General features: G+C 40.2%; 1 long non-coding RNA gene across 1 annotated transcript in view; it reads right to left on the bottom strand.

Moving 5' to 3' along the window:
- Positions 1-423: 423 nt before the first annotated feature.
- LOC102480140 (uncharacterized) overlaps positions 424-8,617 on the bottom strand; it is a 30,183-nt gene continuing 21,989 nt past the window's right edge. The window contains exon 5 of the long non-coding RNA XR_337373.1: positions 424-621. This is a non-coding gene — a long non-coding RNA (uncharacterized LOC102480140). The remainder of the gene's footprint in view (positions 622-8,617) is intronic.

Raw genomic sequence — 8,617 nt, 5'->3', positions numbered from 1 at the left:
ATTACCTTGGAAACATAATCCTTAACAAAAGGCTTTCATATAATTGATTTACAGAAAGATTCTTCATCAAAATATTCCACACTAAGTTTATAGGGGATGATGAGATCTAAGTAGCACACTGTATTTGAAAGGCATAATTACTTTCAAAAGCTGTGGCATAACCACACTTAAGGACTAACTGCTTTGTTCCCAAATTCCTGGGGTCTTGTGTGAGGGGAGTTCTACAAAGGCCTGTATTCAAGTAGTTCAGCATCCTCAAACCCTGGAGGGAAAGACTCTCCCTTCCTGTGCCCACCCTACCACTGTGTGGTTAGTTCTCCGATAGTCCTCAGTTTTGCTCTCTAAGCTTCAAATATGGAGTCAGAGTTAAGGGCCAGAATTTCAGGGAAAGGCCCAGAAATCCCATGAGCTCAAAAATGATTTCAGAACGTCACATTTTCCTAACAATGATATATGTCAAAGTCTTCCAAATCCTGCTGGTTGTTTTGAATTAAGACTATACTGGCTATATGACCCTCGAGCTTCGCTTGTCACATACTTGAATTAAATCATGTAGTTCTTCGCTTCTTGTATCTGGGGTCTCTTCATTGGGTCTGTACTCCACAGCTATTTTACCAATTTCTGAAATAAAGTTAAGAAGGATTAACTCAGAATTGTCTTTTTAATTATTATTATTAGAAAGAGATTTTTGCTATAGGGCATGTATGCTTGCCAGAGAGACAGAAAATGAGAAATCATCCCGCCAGGGAGATCGCCTCACCACATCCCTTCTCCTCCATTCTGACCTTGGAATTTGGGGCACAAGGCGAATGAGCCCAGCGTGAATTTAAGCTGCTGAGTCTGAAACTCAAACTATGGTCCACTAAGTGGAAGTCCTGCGATGTAACCATTACGTCATCAATGAGTCATTTCTGTTGATCTTTCTTTCTCTCTCTCTCTCTCTCTCTCTTTTTCTTTCTCTCTCCCTTTCTTCCTTCCTTCCTTCCTTCCTTCCTTCCTTCCTTCTTTCCTTCCTTTTTTTCCTTCTTTCCTTCCTTCCTTCCTTTCAAAGTTTTATGCCTTAAGGCACATGCCATTAGAGACACAGTGAGAGGAAAGTGAGAAACCATCCCCCTGGGGGGGTGACCATGCTGCAATACCTTCTCTATTCTCCTTTCAGAATCCTGGGCATACACACACACATGCCTGGCAGGAGTTTCAAGCCACCTGGTCCAGACTCAAAGCGCAGTTGGCCAAGCTGGGGTCCAGGAAAAAAAAACACTACACCACCTGTTGGTCCCTTTTTCTGTTGATTTCTAAGGTTCTTTTTGGAGAAAATAAGAGTACTTTTCGTGAAACACCATCTCACACTTCAGTGCTTTTGCTTGTTTGTTGGCAGGACTGCTTCGGTGACCCAGTGGAAACTACAGGCACACACCACACTTGGCCTTTAGGTTTGACCAGGAAGCAAACCCAGGCCTCCTGCACGGTCCGAGCAGGTAGAGCACAGCATCTTAGCAGCACACAGAGCTGGGCCTTATACTTTAAAGTAGCACTATTTGGTTCAAAAAACTATGATTTTAGAGATTGGAACTAAGGAGTAAGGACATAGGAAATTAAAAATGTGGAAGCAAAAATGTTCAGTCGTCATATGATTAAACAGTAAGGCATTAATGGGGGTCAAAGTAAGTTCAAATGTGGGGTAGAGCCTTTGCACTCTATCCAACAATAGATACCTCATATTAGAACCAAGGAGCAACTGTCTACTCCCTAGGAACTGAAATTCTGCCAGATACAATGGACAAAAAGCTTCACAGAGAGAGAGAACATTTTGACATTTGCTTGGCAGAAACCAGCTCACGTACCTGAGGACAGAATTCTGACTACTTTTCCTGTTCTAAGATACTTGCCAAGGGGGTTGGGCGGGGTGGGGGAGTCACATATGCACTCCTTAATTCTGCTATAACAGATCACTTGGGTCCAGTGATGGTGGGGTACTCGCTACATCCTGTCCCTGGCATAGTATTATCAGACACAGAGTAAAGGCTTTTCTCCGTTAAACACTGGCATTCTTTTTGCTGACTCAAGTCTTTTAAAAACAAAGATCTGTGCTTTTAACCAATTATTGGGTTGTCAGTTAAGTCATGACAAATTTTTGCACACAAAAAAAACATAGACAAATACATTACGGGCACAGCAGGTGGTGTGGTGGTTAAAGCGCTAGACTCCCACATGACTGACCACTGTTTGAGTCCCAGACCTGGCAGCTTGCTTTCTCACCTTCCCCCTCTCTCTTTCTGGCCAAAGTTAATAATAATAATAATAAATAAAATTAAACTAATGATTCTTAAAAAAAAAAAAAAAAAGAAAGAAACTTTCCCAACAACCTAATACCAATGTAAAAATTTCTAAACCTTCCTATAATTTACAAGTTCCCCCTTCCAGATGTCTCATCTTTTTAGACCAGGCCAATGTTAAGATTCCTTATGCTGATTTGCAATTCTGTCTCCTGCTCTCAGAAGCGAGTACAAAAAAACCACTCACTATATCTGAATATGCAAAAGACACTTGTATATTTTTATAAAGAGTTACTTTATTTGTTATTTATATTTGACCAAAGAGAAACAGAGCAAGAGAGAACAAGAGAGAGAGGGAAAGTGAGAAAGAAAACCACCAGGACCAGGACTTGAACCGCAGTTGGCCATGTCAGATTCCAGTGCCCTTAACCACCACTCCACCCGCCATCCCAGAAACTTGTATATTTTTATAACCAGAGCTTGGTAATTTCCACTGACACGTTTCTACTGGCAACTGCAAAGGGACTAAGAGAGGAACCAGAGCTCATTTAGCGAGTCATCAGAATCTGTTGACAGGTATCAGTGTGGTGGTCTCTCTGTCTCCTGCCCTGACTTTGAGCTTCTCTTCAAGGAAGATTAGAGAAGTTCTCTGGTCTCAGACCTCTCAAAACCTTGGTAAATGATCTGGTCTATTCTATGCTGTTTGGTCCCTTTCGGTGAAGCTTAGTTGAATTAGAGAAACCTAATATTTGAGGAGGGTTTTAAGGTTTGTGCTATAGGGCACCTGTGCTTGCGGGAGAGACACAGAGAGAGAGGAAGTGAGAAATCACCTCCCAAGGGTAATGGCCACACCGAAGTCCCTTCTTCTCTATTCTCCTGCTGGGACTTTGGGAACGCATGCACATACACCTGCCATGGTTTTCAAGCTGCCAGTCTGGGACTTGAACTGCAGTTGGCCATGTGAAAATCCAGCACCTTAACCACCATACCACTTGCTGACCCCTGGAGCAAGTGTATTTATTCTAAAGGGCCTTTCTCCTCTGCTTTTTTAAGTTACTTTAATTGGCTTGATGTGAATAAACATGGGAAATAAGACATCTAAAGTTAAATGATAAGAAAATAATCCCCTCTGACACCCTAAGCTAGCTTTGTGCGTAATAATCCTGGTATCCTAACTTGTACATACTTGTGTGATTAAAAACCCATTACAAAAGGTGACCTAAGTTTGGGGAACCAGCAGTTAGCATAATGGCTATGTCGCTGGACTCCCACGTAGTCGACTGCGGTTCGCGTCCTGGACCCGGTGGCTTAAAACTCACGCCGGGCACGTGTGCGTGCGTGCCCAAGATCCCGGAGAATGGAGGAGAAGGGATTGCGGCGTGACCATCCCCCCTGGGGGGTGATTTCTCGCTTTCTGTCTCTATGTCTCTCTCTGTCTGTCTGGCGAGCGCACGCGCCCTATAGCAAAAAACCTCTCCAAAAAAAAAAAAAAAAAAGTGACCTAAGTTTGAAATTTCTCTTGGAGAACTTTTCTATCTTTATACATTTTAATCTTTAAAAAATTTTTTAGGTGCCAGGAGGTGGTGTAGTGGTGAAGGTGCTTGACTCCCACATGGCCAACCATGGTTTGGACCCAGCAGCTTAAAACTCACACTGGGTACATGCGCATGCCCCAAATCCCAGGAGAATGGAGAAGGAATTGCCGTGTTCCATCCCCCTGGGGAGTGATTTCTCACTTTCCCTCTTACTATCTCTTCAGCGAGTGTAGACAACCTATAGTAAAAAACCTTAAAAATGTTTTTTCTTAGGGGTCAGCAGATGGCAAGCGTTTAAGGCACTGAACTTCCACATAACAACCACAGTTTGAGTCCCAGACCTGGAGGCTTGAAAAATCACATTAGGCATGTGTGTGTGGGCACCCAAAATCCTAGGAGAATGGAGAAGGGACTGTGGTATGACCATTCCCCCCTCCCCCAGGGGGCAATTTCTCACGTTCTCTCTCTGTGAATGCATGCCCTCTAAGGCAAAAACCTTTTAAAAAATTGCTTTAGTTTTTCTGTACCCTAAGTTAGAAAAAAAGATTAGGATCAGGACCAGCAGATAGCATAATGGTCATGTTGCTAAACTCCCACATAGCCAACCTGGTCCAAGTCTCAGACCTGCAGGTTTAAAACTCACGCCAGGTGGCTTAAAACTCACGCCAGTCATGTGTGCGTGCATGCCTAAGGTCCTGAGAGGATAATGGAGAAGGATTGCAGCATGGTCATCCCCCAAGGAGGTGATTTCTTGCTTTCTGTCTCTGTCTCTCCAGTAAGCACGCACAACGTATAGCATAAATCTCTCTCTCTCTCAAAAAAATTAGGATCTTGTATTAAGAAAATGGAATTCCTACTATACTTAGGATTTAATGCCATCTAAAGCAGCAGATTTAAAGCCATCTGGGACCAGCAGCTGGTGTAATGGCTACGTTGCTAGACTCCCACATAGTCGAACATAGTTCAAGTCTCAGATCTGGCAGCTTAAAACTCACACCAAGCTCATGTGCATGTATGCCTCAAATCTTCAGAGGAGAAGGGAGGAGAAGGGATTTCAGTGTGGCTATTTCCCCAGGGAGTGAGTTCTTGCTTTCTGTCTCTCTCTGTCTCTCCAGTGAGTGCACATGCGCTATAGCAAAAATTTCTAAAGAATAAAGAGGAAACGATAAACTCACTTCCCTTCAGGAAGGTAAAAAATATACATATGAAAAATGTCTCAGAATTTAAAAAATAGTAATAGAAGCTACTTCTAAAATTAAGAAGGCACCGGAAACTCCCTCTCTCACTGCCCCTGTCTAGACAATTCCATCTTTTCTTCTTTTCCTATTCCCTTCTCAAGGTCCTCTGAGACAAATATTGGTAGACTGATCAATTTATAACTATAATCCAGTGACATATTCATGATTTTTCTGGTAAATTCATGAGCTTCTTTGCTTCTTTTTGCCTATTTGGAACCTGGTGGGGTTTTATTTTTATTTATTTCTTTTTCTTATGTTCACTTGTAGTTTTATGAGAGAAAGATTCAAGACTGTTTGGAAACTTATTTTTTTCTTACTCAGGTTCAGCCAGTTCTGCCTAAATTGTAAACATTTCAGAGTTAACTCATTTAAAACAGAAATAGAAAAAAAAAATTAAAAAGGTTTTTGAAGGAACCAGACATGAGTGTAATAGTTATGTCACTGCACTCCCATGTAGTCGACTGTGGTTCGAGTCCCAGACCCAGTGGCTTAAACTCATGCTGGGCGCGTGTGCGTGCGTGCCCAAGATCCCAGGAGGAGAATGGAGGAGAAGGGATTACAGCATGGCCATCCCTCTTGGGGGGTGATTTCTCGCTTTCTGTCTCTCTGTCTTTCTGGCAAGCACATGTGCCCTATAGCAAAACCTTCTCCAAAAAAAAGGAAAAAAAAGTTTTTGAGAAACCAAATTGCTATAAAGTTGTAAGGTCTTTTTTTGTGTGTGTTTGTGTGTATGGAAGTGTTTTAAGGGGTTTACAGAAACACATAATTAAATGTGAGTTCATTTTGGTGCAGGGATTTCTTTTTTTTTTTTAAGAGAGATTTTTTGCTATATGGTGCATACTTTTCTTTATTTTTTTTTTTAAGAGAGATTTATTTTTTTGCTATATGGTGCATACTCTTACCAGAGAGACAGAAAGTGAGAAATCACCCCCTAGAGATATAGCCATGCTGCAATCTCTTCTCCATTCTCCTCTGGGGATTTTGGCCACATATGCACATGTACCTGGCATGAGTTTTAAGTGTACCGGTCTGGGACTCGAATTGTGGTTGACTACGTGGAAGTTCAGTAACATCATGCCACCTGCTGGCCCCTGGTGCAGGGATTTTTTAAAAATAGCTTTTCCATTGTGCATGACATGTTAAATATCCTCTTCTATGTGCTTGTGTGAGTGCACATGAGTACATGTATTAATAAAATGTTACGTGTTTATGAAAAAGTCCTTAACAAAGTATGTTCAACTTGGCTTATAAATAAGAGTGCGCAAACTAATTAACCCAAATGCTTTTGAAACTCACGTGACTTAGGTAAGCCTTTGATAAATAAGCCAGTTTCAAATATGTAGGTGAAATAAAAATGAAGGTATCTTCACAACGTTCAGCATATGCTTTTGCCTAGGGTTCTACTGACCAGAAGCACATTTGTCTTAATGTTGTTACCTTACTAAAAACAGACTTCCTAGTTATCACAAACTTCAAATAGACTATCCAACATGCTATGAGAATAGTTACTAAGAAAATATATTAGGCCAGGGAGCCCTGGGAGCCCAGCGCCGCCGACACTATGTCTTCCGGGGCCACTATGAGCACCCTGTAGCGCCTGGTGGAGCAGCTCAAGCTTGAGGCGGGCGTGGAGAGGATCAAGGATCTTTAAAGTTATGTCATGTGTAAGTAACAAGTATTTGTAAAATGTTTGAATATTTTTTAAGTAAAACTATTCTGATTAACATAAATTTTAAATTGCTCTACTTTTTTTTTTTGAGAGATTTTCACTGTAGGGCGCGTGCGCTCGCCAGACAGACAGAGAGAGACATAGAGACAGAAAGCGAGAAATCACCCCCCAGGGGGGATGGTCACGCCGCAATCCCTTCTCCTCCATTCTCCTCTTGGGATCTTGGGCACGCACGCACACGTGCCCAGCGTGAGTTTTAAGCCACCGGGTCCGGGACACGAACCGCAGTCGACTACGTGGGAGTCCAGCGACATAGCCATTACGCTAACTGCTGGTTCCCTAAATTGCTCTACTTGTGACTTTATGCATTTTATAGGAATAAAAGATACAGGATTGGTTAATAAGATTACTCTGATCCATATTTTAAAAGTTGTTTTATAAAAAAAAGATTTTTTAAAGAATTATTTCATTTAATTCCATTTGTTATTATTATTATTTTTTAATTTGATGAGAGAGAGAGAGAAAAAGGGAAAAGAAGAAAGCAAGCTACAAGGTCTGGGACTAGAACCGCAGTCGATAATGTGGGAATCCAGCACCTTGAACCACCACGTCGTCACCTGCTGCTGGCCCCTAAAAAAAGCATCTTTTTAAAAATGATCAAATACACATTCATAAGCTGTTGGTATGTGACAATTCAAATTTCTTCCTTCTGAGAATTAAGGTTACCAGAAGTTTAAAATTGTGGTTAATATATGAATATCATAGGTAATTCTATTTGTAAAGTTAAAAGAAATTTAAGGTGTGTTTTTGGTAAGATAAATTAAAAGCAAGACATAAAAATATTTTCTTTAAAAATAATAACAACAGGGACTACCAGTTGGCATGATGGCTAAGTTACTGGACTCCCATGTGGGTTGTGTTTTTTTTTTTTTTTAATTGCTTGTGGGACAGACTTCTTTATAGGTACCTAAGTATTTTTAAAGAGTGCATTTGCTGGGTCAGCAGGTGGCATATTAAGGCGCTGCACTCCCACATAGCAGACTATGGTTCGAGTCCTGGACCCAGTGGCTTATTGTCTCACTTTCCCTTTCTCTCTTTCTTTGTCTCTCTCTGCTAAAAAACAACAAATAATAATAATAATGATAATAATAATATTTGGTCTAAATTAGAGGTTATTCAAGGTTATTTCCAAAAGTAAACTTACAAGAAAGCAAGGAAGGAAACAGTAAGAATAAAAGAAAAGATGTGAAAAGAAAGTAAAAAGGTAAAGGTACAGGTTATTTCCAAAAGTAAACTTACAAGAAAGCAAGGAAGGAAACAGTAAGAATAAAAGAAAAGATGTGAAAAGAAAGTAAAAAGGTAAAGGTACATATTTTGGTAAGAAAAGTTAAAAAGGAAAAATAATTTTAGTAAAAAAAAAAGAATTTTCAGAGACAATGTGAGAGGAGGGTGGAAAATGGCAGAGGGTAAGAAATAGGGGCTATATATATACACACACACACACATGTATATATACATATATGATACATGTTATCATATATACATATACATATATATGATAACATGTATGATTAAGCCATTTTACAGTGTGTTCTGGATGGGAAATTGCACTTTATATGCTGTGATGATGTTCAGTGAAAGGATGTAAAATAAATGAATTAATTAAAAAAAAAATTGTGTGGTAAAATTTTTGCCCTAAAGTAAAATGGCTGGATTATTTCAGAATGGAAAGATGGGAAGGGATACATACTGAAAGTCTAAAGCATGTCGTTGAAGCCGAGTTACATTTGAAAGAGTCTGAAAAGTATTTCAAAGATTGATTAAGGATAATTTTATGAAAGGTATTTTGTATATGGCAAGTTGGCTAGAACTTAAAAAGAGGGTCTTAAGCTTTCCTGC

The sequence above is a fragment of the Tupaia chinensis genome, unplaced genomic scaffold (genome assembly GCF_000334495.1).
Source record: "Tupaia chinensis unplaced genomic scaffold, TupChi_1.0 Scaffold145662_1, whole genome shotgun sequence".
Taxonomy (NCBI): domain Eukaryota; kingdom Metazoa; phylum Chordata; class Mammalia; order Scandentia; family Tupaiidae; genus Tupaia; species Tupaia belangeri.
The sequence above is the reverse complement of the archived record's forward strand: the minus strand, read 5'-3'. Positions and strand labels throughout refer to the sequence as shown.